The sequence below is a fragment of the Chinchilla lanigera genome, unplaced genomic scaffold, assembly GCF_000276665.1.
Source record: "Chinchilla lanigera isolate Chin_1 unplaced genomic scaffold, ChiLan1.0 scaffold00111, whole genome shotgun sequence".
Classification (NCBI taxonomy): Eukaryota; Metazoa; Chordata; class Mammalia; order Rodentia; family Chinchillidae; genus Chinchilla; species Chinchilla lanigera.
The window spans coordinates 5854148-5870565 of record NW_004955512.1 but is presented as its reverse complement, the minus strand read 5'-3'; the positions used below and the strand labels follow the sequence as shown (position 1 = coordinate 5870565).

The window sequence follows — 16418 nt, the reverse complement described above, 5'->3', positions numbered from 1 at the left end:
TTTTTTTGGTTTTTCTCCGGTACCGGGAACCGAACTCACGACCTTACGCTTGCCAGGCAGGTGCTTTGCCGCTGAGCTAAATCCCCAGCAAGTACATTATGTTTTAATAAACATATCCATTGTAGAATTACTATAGTGAAATAAATTAACATGCTCATTTTCTCACATAGTTATGATTTTAATTCTTTGTTCCTTTAGCTTGGGAATTATATGTTGTCTTTGTTACTATTTTAATAGTTACTCCAGAAATTATATGTAGTCTCTCACTTATCAAAGTCTAAAGTTAACTAATACATGGCTAGTCCAAATACCTTAACATACTTTACATTCCATGTATATCACTCTCAGTGTACATGTCCTTGTTGTGGAATCAGTACTTAAATGTTTGAATGCATATTAAGGTTACTAAATACTGTGTTTTCTACACCAGGTTCATTTCATACCTGCTGTTGCTGTAGTTGTTATTGTACTTGTTTTTGTTTTATTTTGTGGTAAGAACACTGAAAAATGACTCAGCAAATATTAAATATGTGAAATATTATTATTAACTAGAGTCACCTTGTTTTGCACTAGTTCTCAAGCATTTATTCACACTGCATCATGAAAGCTTTGTGCAGTTTGATCAGATTTTCCCACTTCCCAGCCCCTGGTATTCAGCATTCTACTCTCTGACTTTATGAGTTTAACGTGTTTAGATTTTATATATAAGTGAGATTTTACAGCATTTATCTTTCTGTGTCTGGCTTATTTTACTTTATATTATGTCTTCCAGATTTTCCATGTTGTTGCAAAAGGCATGATTTCTTTCTTCTCAAACACTGAACACTATTCCATTGTGCATATGGCCCATATTTTCTTTATTGATCCATTTGTTGGCAGACACTTAAATTGTTTCTATCTATTGCTATTGTGAATTGTGCCACAGAAAACATGGAAGGTGACTCTTGATATCACTGTTTCCTCTGGACATGTATTCAGAAGTAGGAATGCTGGTGTCTAAGGGAGTTGTCATTAATATTTTGTGTAAGTCTTATGCCTGCTTTTTTCTTCAATATTTCTTTCTAAATATTTCATACTCTTTGCTATTGTTAGTGGCACCTTTAATTTCAGTTTCATATTCCTTGTTGACAGTATGTGAAATGCAAACAATTTTTGTACTTTGGTCTTATATCCTGAAACTTTGTCAAACTCACATTTTCGATACAGTATCTTTTATTTCTTCTGGTCTTCTACATGGATAAGTATATCATCAGCAAATAGAGACTATTTTATTTTTTCTCTTCTAATCTGGGTGCCTTTTTAATTTCTTTTTCTTACCTGATCACATTGTCTAGAATTGTCAGTACAATTTTGAGGAGGATTAGGGAAAAAAATTTCTCTGTCTTGCTACCAACCATAGGAAGAAGCCTTCATTCTGTCCTTATTAAAATGCTGATTGTGTATTTTTCTGTGTATCTCTTATCAGGTAGAAGATATTCTTATTCTTAGCCTGTGAGAGGTTCTTTTTAAATTTTATTTAGCAGTTAATAGTGAATTTTACGGAGTGCTTGTCCTCATGTATTGAGATAATGATCTAGTGAATTGCACTGATGGATTTTCAAAAGTTGAACCAAATTTCCATTTTTGGGATAAATCCCACTTGCTCATAAAGCAGTGTTCTTTTTATATACTTTTGGGGTTTTATTTCTAACAGTTTGTTAAGAATGCTTGCATAGTGTTTCAGAAAAATCCTGGTCTACAATTCTGTCCATTTTTTTCATTAGTATATGTTGATAGTCAATGTTTGCATTCCATGTGGGGAGTTGGTACATATATATCCCACATCTTAATTCTATCTTTCATCCTATTTCCCTCCCTCCCTCCTCCATCCCTCTCTTGATCCCCTTCCTTTTTTTTTCCTTTGGTACCTGTTTGCAATGTGTAATGTTCACATTGCTTGTGTGGGGTTAGTTCCTGAACGTAACACATCCCAGTTCCATTTGTTTTCATCCCTTCTCCCTCCCCTCTCTCCCTCCTCTTGATTTCCTTCCCCTTTGAGAAAGTTCTATAACTCAGTGTAATGCTATCTTTGTAGAATAAGTTCGAAGGATTCTTTTCTCCAATTTTCTAGAGGAATTTGCATAGGGTTGGCTTATAGCCTTGCTACAGTTTACATTTGGAGTGACCCTTGAAGGTCCATGTTTTGAAGATTCAGTCTCCAGTTTGGCAGCATTTGGAGGTGATGAAAATTTTAAGAGGGAAGACCTAATGAGAGGTCTTAGGTCTTTGGGAATCGGACCCAGAAGGGGACTGTCCCATCCCCTTCCTGTGCCCCTGTTACTTCCCTATACCATGAGGTAAGCAGCTTCCACAACCACATGCTCTCACCACTATTTACTACTTTGCCACAGGCTTAGACACAGAGACAAAGTGGCCATGAACATGAAACTTCCAATACTTTGAATCAAATAATACAAGATGTTATAGTTATTCTGGCTTACACACCATTCAGTTACATTTGTTTAGGTGTACTGGCATATTTTTCCTTGGTATTGTTCTTTACAACTGCCTATCCAAACCCAAAACAATGAAATAATTTTACTTACACTTGAAAATAGCATTCAGTAATTTATGTACTTCTTTTATTTATTTACTCATTTATTTATTTTTTTTTCTCATATTGGGAATCAAACTCATGACTTCGTGCTTGCCAGGCAGGCACTGTGCCACTGAGCTAAACCCCCAGCACCGTACTTCTTTTAGTGTGAGTTTGCTGGTGATGAATTCTATCAGACTTTTTTTGTCTAATGATTACTTTATTTTATGCCATTCTTATATGTTGAATAGTATTGAATATAATCCAATATGATGTAATAATTTTTAATAAGGGTCTCACTGCCATCTTCTTTCCTTTGCTTCTGTTGTGCCATTGACTATCAATCCAAAGATTGCTCTTTTGAGGGAATTTTGTCTACATGTTGTTGCTCTTGCTTTATTAGAGATTATTACTATATCTTTTAATCATTCTCCTTTTCTTCTTTATTTTATTATCCAGGGCTCATTACAAAAGTTTTCTTCTATACTAACCAATTTACCAATGCTTCTATCCATTGTATGTACTTTCCATTAAAGTCTGTATTCAGTGGTTTCTTGATGTAAATCATTTTTAGTTCAAGAATTATCTCCTCATTATTCTTTATTGGTTCCCAGGTCTCTTCTGAAACTTTCACTCTTCTATTTTGTATATAGACATTGTAAAGTCTGGGCCTGACAATTTCAACCAATTCTCTTTATCTTGTCTGTTAATTCATAATGATTCTCTTCTTCTAACTCTGCTTGACGTAATTTGCTAGGCATTTAACTGAAAAATTTGTTTGCACAATAATCAAAGAACTATGGCAACGTTATCTTCTTCCAAAGAGTGTGTGTATTTGCTACTGCAAACCTCCTAATACTGTATCTCTGCATCTTCCAAAGCAACTGTGAATGCCAGTAAAAGATTGGAAACAAAGTAAGAGCTTCACCGGGGCTACCTTCCACTTCTGTGCATGTTCTGGACTATCTGCCATGAGCTTGGAAACTGCAACACAGCTTCTCAGATGTTCATTTTCATTTTCTGCAATCAGAAAAATAAATGCACTAAGGAAAAGCCCCAGATTTTTCAGGACCCCCTTCCAGAGCTGATGTGTGGATTGCTAGTGTCTGAATATCTAGCTGGCAAATGTTATATGGTTAAGATTTTTGCTTGCATAAATATTTCATCAAATTACTGTAGGTGTCCTTCAGTGGAGGCTTCAGTCCACATTAATTTCTTCTGCCATTAACAGAGTAAGAAAGAGAAAACTCTGGGTTTTTGTTCTGAAATCTTTTCCACTAAAACTTTAGGTTTAAATCATAATTTTTTTTTGGTACCAGGAATCAAAGTCAGGACCTCATGCTTGCCAGGCAGGTGCTGTGCCACTGAACTATATCCCTTGTGAAATCATAATTATATGTTACCGGTTTATTGTTTTTCTCGTAGATACTTGTCATTATTCTCTCTTCCTTTTGAATGAGACTTCCCTTTTCTACAATAGGTAGATATTCTCATTTTTCTACAATATGTCTAAATACGTTTAACTTTTTTCTTTTTGAGGATTCATTTTGATACCTGAACCTAGATTTCTTGACCTTCATTAAACCTGGACATTTCTTAGCCTGTATTTTTTGTTAGATATATATTGATCCTTCTCACTCTTACCTCTGTATTCTTCAATCTATTTCTAAACCCTCATATCTTGAACTTGTTCTACATTCTACATAAACATATGAAATTTGTGCTCTGTTTGCTTATTTTATCATCAGCTGTTCTTAATCTGCTGCTTAGATTATTCATTGTATGTTTAATTTCAATGGCATTTTTCCTCGAGTTTTATTTGATCTTTCAAAAATTATAATGTTGTATTTGCTATTGTCTTGAGTTGATTTAAATAAAGCAAATAGTCTCACATCAATGTTCAACTGAAGGATTCAAGAGAATTAAGAGCTGTTTTATTTTTATGTGTAAATGGTAAAGAAGAAAATCAAAAGTCCTTCTCTGAACTAACATTAATGAACTTTCCAAATAATGTATCGGTTTAAGCAGTATTACTTTACAAAATACATACCAGCTCCTTTGGATAAAGATAATTTTATAAAACACAGCAGTAATCTCCTGTGTATGTATTAAAAGGATCATTTGTTTAAATAACACTTCGAAAAATATGAGAGGGAAATCAAGCAGCATTACACACTTTAAAATCTTTATATGGGAAGGAGAATCCTATTAACATCTTTATAAGTGTTCTCAATGTATCACTTTATCACAACTAAATTTAAAATATAAAATTATACCTGACACTCAGGGACTGTTGAGGAAGAAGGAAGATATCATTCTTATCTCTCTGATGTCACTTTCACTGGCATTCGGGAGGACTGCCAGTCCCTCTAGTCTGAGGGCCAGAAAATTGACAATGTGTATTTGTTTATGAAAACTCCGAGAAGGAAAATCTTTCCACCCAGAGTGTAGGCTAAAGAGGAATGACCTCATCTAATCACTCAAAGATATATTTTTCTGTTACTTGCCTTAATGAATATGCCCTTCAAAAATGTAGGTTTTAGTTAGTATCTTGTCTTCACATAACTTTGACTGCTCTTCCTTCTCAGCTATTAAACGCTTTATCTATCAATGCTCAAAACTGTTCAGGGCGGGAAGTTTGTTTTCTGAACCAATGTTTTATTTCATTTCTTGTTCTGACTTCTGGAGGTTTTTTTTCCTTTCTTGTTGAAATATGTATGCATTTCATAGCTATTTATGACATCTTTAGTTTGCATTTTGTATTGTGTTTTGGTAGAGATTCGTCCTGTAATCTGGCCTGTTATTCTGAGTGAAATGGAATTTTCTGATTCATTCAGAAAAGAAAGAGCACAGACATTTATAAAAACTTACTTGACTTGTAAAATTAAGTTTAATTTTTACAGTTTGTCATTTTTTATTTGCTACCTTTTTATGAAGGTTTTCCTTATGAATAACAATATCTGAAGATGTTTTTATTCTGTTAAATTATAGTTTTTGTTGATTATTACTTACATGCTATTTTAGCTACTTTCCTCTCATTGCTGACATAAAATATCTGACACTCAAAGCTAAAGCAGGAAGGGTTTATTTATGTCACATTTTGAGAGGTTTCACTCCATAATTGGTTGGCAGAGGGGTCAATTTGGCTTAGCAGAGGGGCATCACAGAGGAGAAACAGTTCATGGCAGCATAAGACACCAAAAGTAAGACAGCAAGGGAGCTTAGCAGCATCTTTCCGCCCCTCTTACATTGTATCTACTTCTGGAATTAGAGAGGTGCCAATCCAATCAGTGGATTGATCCAGCAATCACCAACCTTTAATCCCAGCACCCTAATCCCAGCATTGTACTGCTAATAAATCACACACTCCAAATGACACAAACCCAATGACTGCATGAGGCTTTGAAGGGACATCTAGGCAGAAGCCATAAAACATGCATCAATGCATGAGCATTAAAATATCTTTCCTGATATGCCTACTCCTTTTCGGCTTTTCCTTTTTATAGATGTTTTTAATCAATTTAATGTTAAAATTACAATATCATCTCACCTTGTTATCATTCAAATATGAAGTTTTATGTTCATATTTAGAGTCCAAATTTGAGCATAAATTCAAACTCAAAATTCTCTGATAGCCAAATATTTTTGCTGTGTCTGGAGATAATTATACATTGCCTTATCAAGAGTATTTTTAAGGGAGGGATTAGGAGTGACACTAATTGAAGATAACAACATTGAAATGGCTTTGTGTTTTTAGTAATGCTTTGGTTGCCAGAGGTAAAAATTGATTCTGGTTACAACTGGCCAGTTTCTCTTGGAATTTGCTTCTGATCTAATACCCGCTCCCAAACATGGTCTTTGATCATAATGATACAGATAAAGTTGGCTGAAATTAATCAATGAAAATTCCTTAATTAGTCCTTTCCATATAGACAAACAAATTCAACTATTTGCTTTCTTTTACCAATATGATAAAGAGAAATATAAAAGAGGTGAGGCAGACATACTCATTTCCTCATAGTGACTGAAGAGTATTATTGAACCCAGAAAATACATTGTCAGTGGCATATTTGAACATTGCTATACATCCCTCATGAGGCAGAGATGTAAGGACCACAGCAATGCCCAGGAGATAGGGTGGCCAGGGAGATAACATAGCAGAGGAATGGGATCTGGCAGCTTAGTGACCTCCAAGACAGTTTGTCCTCTTTGCTCTAGTATCAAATCTATTAAATTGTAAGTGACAGCAGTGGAGAAATACTGTCAGATGAGTTTATGGAAAGCAAAAGCATTGATAAAAGTTCTCACTGAAAGGCAAGGGTTAAGAAAGGGAAGGAGATGAGAATTGGTGCAGACTGGTGGTAGCTAAGGTTTAGTGAGAGCAGTAGAGAGAAAACTTTTATTGAATGAAGAGTTTTACTTTGGAGTGAGGGAGACGTTTTGAAGCTAGATAGAAGTAGTGGTTGTACCACATCGTGAATAGAATAAACACCACTACTTGCTTGCATTTCACCTCAGTAGATTATTTTAAAAATATAAAGGGGAAGCGCAGAGAAGCTCTGCTGTGACCACGGGTGACAACCCAAGGCTTACCCAAGCTGTGGGATGATTCTTTGATGAGAGCTGCAGACCTTGCAACACCATGGATAATGAAAACCTGAGAAACACAGTTTTATATTTGCAAACTGCACCAAGAATGGATGCCCTGGGGGAACATGAACTTCACAACTTTCAAAATGTCTGGCTTCCACATCCTGTTGTTTTTGTTGCAATTCTTAGAAGCTAAGACAACATAAATAATGATTAGCATGTATTGGGTAGCACTTCAGGAATACTCTAAAAGGGCAGCTTTTGTGTATTTTTTTATTTTAAAGAGGAAAAAACCACAAAATTTCAAAATAAGATAAGAGGAGGGTAACAACAGTTAATACATTGTGTATTGTTATCTTTAAATTAGTTATTCAGAGTACAAGATATTGGCATTTAATTGTCCAAACAATATTAGCACAAGTCTTTCTTTTCAATGAACTAAGAGAAATTAGTAGTATAACTGTCTTAAATTTCTTTTGCATATGTATACATATATATATGAATACATGTATTCTTTTCTCAAGACCATATTCATAAGTGAAATAAACCAGATACACATGTGTAGACATTGTATTGTCTCCCTAGTGTGAGAAGCTGAAAGAGTAAATAAGATCCAAAATGTACAATAGATATTGTAAAAGAGGGAGAAACTTCAAAAGGAAAGAGAAATTGTTGTTGTTTCTAATAATTTTCTAAAACATAAGAGATGATTTCATTCACAGTCCTCTCTCTCTCAACGGCTAAAAACAGAAATAGGCCATAATCCAAAATCATCAGTAGATAGTCCCATTAGTTTGGGAAAGGATTTGGAAAATATTCTGAGAAATCAGGAATTTGTTTCTCTCTCAAGTCACACTCTTCTAGCTTTAAAGCACAGCACAGTAATTTAGCATGCAGAGTTGAATCATTTTGAAAACAAATGGTGTGTGAACACAGGAAATAGTTTCTCTCAAGCGATAGCATCATTGTTCATTCTGGACCCGGATTTCAAAGGCTCCCTCTAAACAAAGCATCAGGAAATGCTTCTTTTAGGATACAACTTTCCTAGTCTACATTTCTTTGCCTCATATTCCTATGTGAAGACCACTTCCTCAAATCATGGATCATAAACTCCACATGTAATCTTCGAAAATTATCTGTGAGTAATTGAAACTATTTCTCCAAGGAAATGGACTTCAGTAGTTCAAAGTCCTTGAAGGACTCTGGAAAGTTCATTTAAAATTAACTAGATGAGTTTTCATGAGATGTTTTTCTCAAATATGAAATAAGGGCTAAGAAGTCATCCCTCCAAACTGAAAAATTCTAAGAAGTACATAGCTAATGCCAAAACAGTTTCTTTGGACTTTAAGAAACACTGTGTACCTATTCCACTTGACTCCACTGAATTATGAATGATTCCTTCCTTGTTACTTGACTCCAGTACACCACTTCAGGGGAACTGAAGCTGACATTTGTGTTCTTATTTTAATCACATTTGAGTCAACCCAAAAAATGACCTTATCAGAAGAATTTCTTATGTGCTTCCACATCTACGTGGTCATTGATGATGTGCCTAGAAAAGTTATTCTTCATCAGTCATGATACACAGAGAGGTTTCTGAAATTCTCCCTAAGGAACTCAATAGGAAATTTATAAAATTAGGTAAATAACATCATTGCTTCAATATACAGACCAAGGTCAAAAAAATATTGGTGCCTCAGAGATACTTTTAGGCTTCCGGCTTAGGAAAGCTATTTCACTTGGTAAATCCGTACTAAACCCTGTGGCATTCTGGATACATACCAATGGAGTATCCAGCAGCTGGTCATTCTTGTCCATCGACCTAGCATTCTATACTCTTATCATTTGCAGTCATTGGAATATCACTCATTATTCAAAAGCACACTTTCAAAGAATTATGTCAACCACCACAAAACAGCAACACTAAGAGTGACAGTTATTTCTAGTTGATAAGAGCATAATTCTGCTCTAAGTGTTTTTTACCTCTAAGCAGAAGGTACTATTTCTTCCACTGTGCAGATAAAAATACTGAGGTTTGGAGGTGTCACTGGTATCCTTAGATTTTTACTGTCTTCCTAACCTTTCCTCCCATTCCAAGTCAATTTAGTCCCTACTTCTTGTGACTTGTCACCCACTGTAGAAATTTGTGGCTTTCATCTTGATATATATCTCTTAATCCAGCCCCCACACATACTTTTGTTGACACTTCCAATAGTTTTTGAGACAGCTTATTACACCCAATTTTGTACCAAATGTAGTACATTGGACAGATTTTTTCATAGTTTTGAAATTTTGTAAGTTAATGTTAAAGAGAGGAACCTAGCTTTGAGGATAGACCATAGAATCTATTTAATGCATAACTAAGTTTGTTTCTTCCTGGACCATGGCTCAACCTGAGTTGGAACAGATAGAGCCCTCACAATTACAGTTAAGAACCAGGATCCCCAACTAGCTCACTTGGATCTGAGAATTTTAGCATCATGATGTTTCGTTTCCAAAACTTTGACCAACCTGTTTTAATAAAATAAGAAACTTGCTGATACTTTTTGGCTAATATATAAGGGTATTTCCCACCAAATTATATTTATTTACGATCATATCACCTTACTAGTATTCTTAACATGACAGTTTCACATTGCTAGTATATTTTCTTCCTTTTAGGTTGAGATTAATACATTCTGTGATCATCTTGGCATTCTGCTTACTTTGTTCTCGTATTCCAAATAACTACATATATAGAGGTGTCAGTGGCTGGGAAATACTCTATTACATTTCGTCCTCCCTTTTTCTAGGACAACGGTGAGAAAATCTGTGCATATGTGGAAGAAATCTGGTCTTTGAATGATCTCTGAGTAGGGCTTCCTTGCAAACATAGCATGAGCTATTAGGACCTTGACAAATACAAATATAGATTGCTTTTACCATCAAGCCACTGGATTTGTGGACATCATTTCATACTAGCTTAGTCTTATCCTGAAAAGTACCCCTGGTCTGTCAATATGTACCCCGTAGTAGACTATTTTTATAACTACAATAATAAAAAAGGCAACAGAATCCCCCAGAGAATATAGCACAAAGTCAGCCTCTAATAATTTAAAAAATTTTGATTGAATGAAATATATCTATGTTCATATAATGTAGGACTTTCTTTCATCAAGACTTCTGATTTCTCGCTTTCCCAGATTTCTTACCCTGGACACTGACAAACTTGTTCTGTAGGAATGAGATAGAAAATGTTCTAGGCTTTTTGGTTCATATGGCCTCTGTTGCTATCATTATGGAAAAGCAACTGTATATCATATGTAAATGAATAGGAGTAGCTGTGTTCTGATAAACTTTATTTACAACAGATAGCGAGCTGAATTTGATTCACAGGCTGTAGTTTGCTGATTCATGTCCTAGTTTCTGTGTTAGTATGAGACCATGGACAATAATAGTTCCACATTGTTTCTTCCTGCACTTTCAACTTTCTATAGCCCTCCTGAGCTTTGACTTCATCCACTGTGACAGTCTTTTATTATTATCATTATTATTTTCTTATTGAACTGCTGTTTCATTTTTGTTGTCAGGTTCCGAGATCATCTGGAAAAGCTCTGCTGAATGACACTGTTGTGCATTTTTACTGTGAATATTGCTGGACCACTGCTTGATTCTGTGCTTGTTACTAGACAACTCTTTTTCCAGTTCCTCTTTATATACTCCAATAGACATAGCAGATAGCAACAAACTGTACTCCAAAGGAGCTGGTTCACTTTACACTTCTGGAAGCAGAGACTGAGATTTCCATTGTTTTATGTCCTTGTAGAAACTTGCTATTGCAGACTTTTGAATTCTTCTAGTAGAGTGGGTATGAAGGAAAACGAGTGCATTGCTCAGCTTCCAGGAGGTTCCATGTAGATCACATGCAAAGGAACGATGCTCCCTGTAGCTAAATGAAATACAAGCTGGTAGCTCTACATAGCAGTCCTGGCACAAAACATACCTCAGAAGCACTTTAACTTAAAGTGGCTTTGTTATTCATAAGTTTTAGAGTCTTTACATGTATTTAATTCTTATTTGTATTTCTTCATCTGTAAATTTTATACCATGAATTTTTCCACTTTTCAATTCTTTGCATAGTTTACATATAAAACCTTGGTCAGTTTATGTATTTCTCCCATTTATGAATTTTTACTCTTTTTTGATTATCTTTTGACCAACACGAATTTCTTATTTTTATGATATAATTTATATTACTTTCTTTTCATAGTAAATGAAATACTCTAGATTAATACTTGAGTATTGCTTTTAAAATATAGTTTTAAAAGCAATGTAAATGAAATACTCTAGATTAATACTCAATACAAAGTAAATAAAATACTCTAGATTAATACTCAAGAGTATTGCTTTTAAAATATAACTTAGTGGAAATAGTCCTGGTTTTGAGGCCATAAAAATTTTACACTTCTGAAAGTCTAACGGTTTCATCTTTTACATTTAAGATTTTTATTCACCTGGAACTGACTTTGTCATTTGGTAACCCAAACACAATTTACTAAAGTGTTCCTCTGTTTCTTTTCATTCCATAAATTATCTTTTAGTTCATGGACTACTTTTTCTTCTGTTTACTTGTTTGATTCAACTTTGTCCAGATATAGATGTTGAAACCATATAACACACATATATGTTAGCATACTACTTCTTTATAGCAAAACTTATCACAAATACTTTCTCTACTTCCATACTATGTTTGTATTTATGCCTATACATATTTTTGCACTTTGTTTTTACCCACTTGGGTATTGTTGGAGAGATAAACTTTCCTCATTATACTTGCTATTGTACAAAATGCTATCAGGAACTTTTTCTCTGTATACAGTTTTCTTCTTTAAGACATATCTTATAATATAAGACCAAGAATAGAAATATTGGGGGAAAGTAAGGCTATATTTTGTAGTTATACTGTGATATTTAATCCCCAAATTGTGATTTCACTTTGCCTTTGGCTTAGTTTTAATGTAAGTTTACTCGATTATTGTGGGGTTACATGTGTCCTCAGGTCTGCCTGGAGTGCACACGTGTTCACGCTTCCCCCTGCTTATTGAGACCCTGGTGTCTGCATGAAGATTTGAACGAGTTATACCGGACAATAAATAGTCTGATCTGTTTTTCAGGACTATTGTCCACTTTGAACTCTGCTTAGCCTTTTGTTTTCATTCCACCCTGAAAGACCAAATTCAGCCATCAGGATTCTGTCTCTCTCTCCACCCTTATTTATGCCACCTTCACATTTGGCCTGGAAGTCTCGCCCATCATCTTGATCATACTATTTGCTAATTATGACTACGTGTCTGTTTCCTGTCTTGGACTTTGTGAACATTTGAGGATAAGAATCACTTTTAATTACTGTTGGCCCTACACAGCGTTCTGCTCCTAGAATGCCTGTATGAATACATGTTGATTAACTAAAGGTGTGTTTGTGAAGGAAGATAGCAGGCTTTTGTGTTAAAGGTTCTGGAAAATACTTCAGGAAGCATGGAAAGTGTTCATTTCCAATCAAATGAATCTAGTTCCTCAAAAAAAAATCATTTATGCTAAAGGAATTCATCTAACAACGTGACTCAAAAGGGGAGCAGACACATGTTGGCAAAGTAATTTATTCACAATACTGAAGACATTCTGTGATTTAGAAGCATTTTCAAATAGTGGAGCAAAACGTTACATAACAATCCAAGAGATTAGAGACTTGAATAACGCAATACATTACAAGAATTTCCTTCTAGGACTTAGATCTCCTGGCCTCCATCCAGGACTCTATACTTCCACCTACTTGTAAGAGAACAGTTGCTCTAAGACTCACACATTTTAGATAAACTAAGGTATTACGGTATTATGTGTTCTTGAAATAATATCTCTGAAATGACATTCTAATCTCCTTCATGATGTTTCTCTCTTATTAATATCCACAAGATAGTTATTAGAGAACAGAAGACAATTATTTTCACAAGACTCAAACTATTACTATCAGGCACACTCAGAAACATTCTACCATGTGGTTTCTTTCTCAGAACAATGGTGCCTTTAATCCTCTCAGTTCCTTAAGTTGGTGGTGGTTTTCATCACTGAGAATAAGAAACAAGAGTTCAGGATCCCAGGAGGCAAGATGCACATACAGGACAATGGGGTCACATGTTATTCCCTTGTGTTTACTAGGTTTTGGTGTTTGTAAGTCAAGCTGAATTAAAGTTTTGGTGCAAATAGCAACACCTACCACAAAAATGCACTTTTGTATACACCCGGTGTATACACAAGGTGTGTGCCCTGTTCACAAAGCCTGTAAATAAAGGGGTTCTGAGCTGTAAGAGGCACAAGGTTAGGAGAATGTCATGGGAAAAGGTAAAGCTGTAGATCATATTTTTATAAGATAAGGGTTACATAACAGGAAGGGCGGAAAGTATTTTACAGTGTTTATCAGCTTTGAGAAATGCTGACTCACTGTGCAAAAAATTAAAGGTCAAAATAATTATAGATTAAATCCAGAGAAAACTATTCAGATTAAAGACATGATTTTTGTGAAGGATGTTCTATGAAATCACGTGGCCATTTATGGCTTTTATTAAACATATTATATTAGGCATCAAGATGGTATTCCGAGACATATGGGATTCATGTAAGTGGTAGTATTTACCAGAAATTTAAAAGCTCACATGTATTCTCTTCTACTGATAGAAAAAGAAAGACTTCCTTTATCTTAAACACTTGTATCCTAAACAAGTAGGCTTATTGTTCCTAAAGTTTTTATTGGAGAAGGGCTTAAAGCTGAGAAGTAACCTAAAAATTGTCTAGTTTTTCTGTTTCATTTTGCAAGATAAAAGAGTAGTAAAGAAAAAGTCATCAGTATTACACACTACCTATAAAAATGGGTACCAGTTTTTTGGGCCAAGGAGAAACTTAATGGCGTAACACTGAACCAGTGAATGTACCAGGATTATTGAACAATTTTGTGGAATAACTTGTTTCTTACTTAGCATTTAAAATTTATAATTTGAGAAATGTAGGGGAAATAATCAGCAATGTGCTCTTGGTAATAGAAAAAATAGATTACAGGTGTCAAATAGACATAATAGTGCTCTGTGTTCCAGGAGTCCACTTTGAACTACAGATTACTGGTTTCTTTTCCTTTTCATTTTTTTTCCTTCTCACTTCATTAGAAATATATTTTGCCCATTTTTCTGTGCTTCATATCGCGAGTTAATCTGAAAGAAGATTCTGATCTACATTTTTGGCTCCTTAACAGCTAGATTTCTTAATACCATCCTGAGCATTAGCTCTTTGATGTTCTACTGAATCCTGCTTCTCACAGAGGGAGTTATTGTATGTGCTGGGGTTCGGGAGAAAGTGTGCTTTTAATAACCCCGCTCCTGTTCTATGTCACTGCTCAGACCTTTATCTTACATCCCTTCATATTTTGTACAACTCATTTCAGTGTTGCCAGCTTTACTTGGTGATCGCTTAAATATACGATTGGGTATGGTGTTTATAAGTAATGGAGAGTGACGTTTATCTCTGCCTTCTTCATAATAAAAGAAACTATTTCCTTAATAGTTAGCCTAACATGTTTTTGAAAAGATACATAAAAAGACTATAACTTGGAATCAGATGAATACTAATGCCTTAAAACAAAAACTAGAATCATGGATGATTTATCACTGCAAGCTGAGTGTCCGTTGAGAAGTGCATTTTGAACAAGATGACTGTATATTTGTTTTCTCAAGTTGCTCCTGGGGCTGGCGGTAGGCGAAAGCATTCTTTTGATTTTTCTGACACTATAAATTCCTCTCAGCACAACTAAACCAAGTTGTATTTTTAGGGACTTTAATATGAGGAACGCAAAAGGGAAGGATTCAGAAAACACATGATGTGCTTTCTTTTAGGGAAAAATATTCGTATCTATTTCTGGATAAGAAATTAACCACATATCTCTAATCCCTGACATTTACTATCATAATTATTATTTTATATCAAAATTGTTATATACAAGTTGAATGAATGACTAAAACATACAATTCTGGATAGCAAGGCAGGCATAACTAACATGTAAGTGGACTCTTTATTATGAAGTTTGTAAGCTCTGGCTCCACAAACTAGGACTAACTACACAACCTCCTTGCTTTCCTCTTCACGTTTCCCAGGTCAGACCTTCACTGAAGTGGAGTCACACCATCTCAAAGCTCTCCCCCCCACACTGATTCCTAACTGTGCAGGCCAGGCTGTGAGGAGAAGCTATAGATCCTGGGTTGCTGATCAGGGAGAAACCAAGATTCTGGTTATAAGTGCGGTGTCCGCAACTCCTCTGAGCCACCTTCTACAATGGAGGCAGAGCGATCTTCTCAGACGTCAAAAGACCACTCTATTTCTTTGCTTCAAACTTCTTGATAACTTTTTGTGATTTGTAGTGTAAAACCCCAAATCCTTAACAAGGGCTACACTTTTAAAAACTGTTAAGAAGTATTGTTAATGGGAAAGATGATATATATGTCCTAGAGTGAAAGCACAGGTTTCTTTTGTATTAGTTCACAGAATAGTGAGTTTCATTTCGGCATATTTGTGTAGGCATAGAGCGCTTTGATATTCTTAAAGCAGTATTGTTCAGTTGAAAAATTAAATAGTTACTCAACTTATTTATCAAAAAAATATAATGGTATCAATTTAATGGGTTGAAAGTAGCATTTTAAAAATACAGTATAATAGAATATATAAGAGTGAATTGCATGTAGTGAGGATCAGTATTACTTTTTTAACTTTTCTTCAATTATGCTTAGATTATGATACATGGCATTGTAACTGTATGTTGAATTTAATATGGCATGATAAATATATCCCCTTATACATTAGCTCAATAAATATTTGCTGTGAATAAGGAAAGTTGCCAATATTAATTATCTCTGCAAAATTATTTCAGGAGGATAAGCACCTTAAGAATAAATGTTTAGAAGAGAAACAGCACAACCCATTCTCGGGAAGAAACCTCTAAGGAAAGGCCTGGGCTCTGTTGTCTGTAGGGTGCTTTGCCTAGGAAATTTTTCAAACCTGACTGTCATGGCCATGGTTGGGTCATGGGCTGTTGAGTGCACAGGCCCTACAGGCTTATTCATTGAGGAGAAATCTTATCACTACTGTGATCTCTTAGGAATCATAAACTCTTTTCAGTCCTTTGCTCCCTACTCACTTCATGATAATACTGCTGATGAACAACTCACTTCATGATAATACT

The 16418-nt window shown here is 35.0% G+C and overlaps 1 long non-coding RNA gene across 1 annotated transcript in view; it reads left to right on the top strand.

The window, feature by feature from the left end:
* LOC102008020 overlaps positions 1 to 16020 on the top strand; it is a 21939-nt gene extending 5919 nt beyond the window's left edge. The window contains exon 3 of the long non-coding RNA XR_264451.2: positions 15337 to 16020. This is a non-coding gene — a long non-coding RNA (uncharacterized LOC102008020). The remainder of the gene's footprint in view (positions 1 to 15336) is intronic.
* Positions 16021 to 16418: the final 398 nt, after the last annotated feature.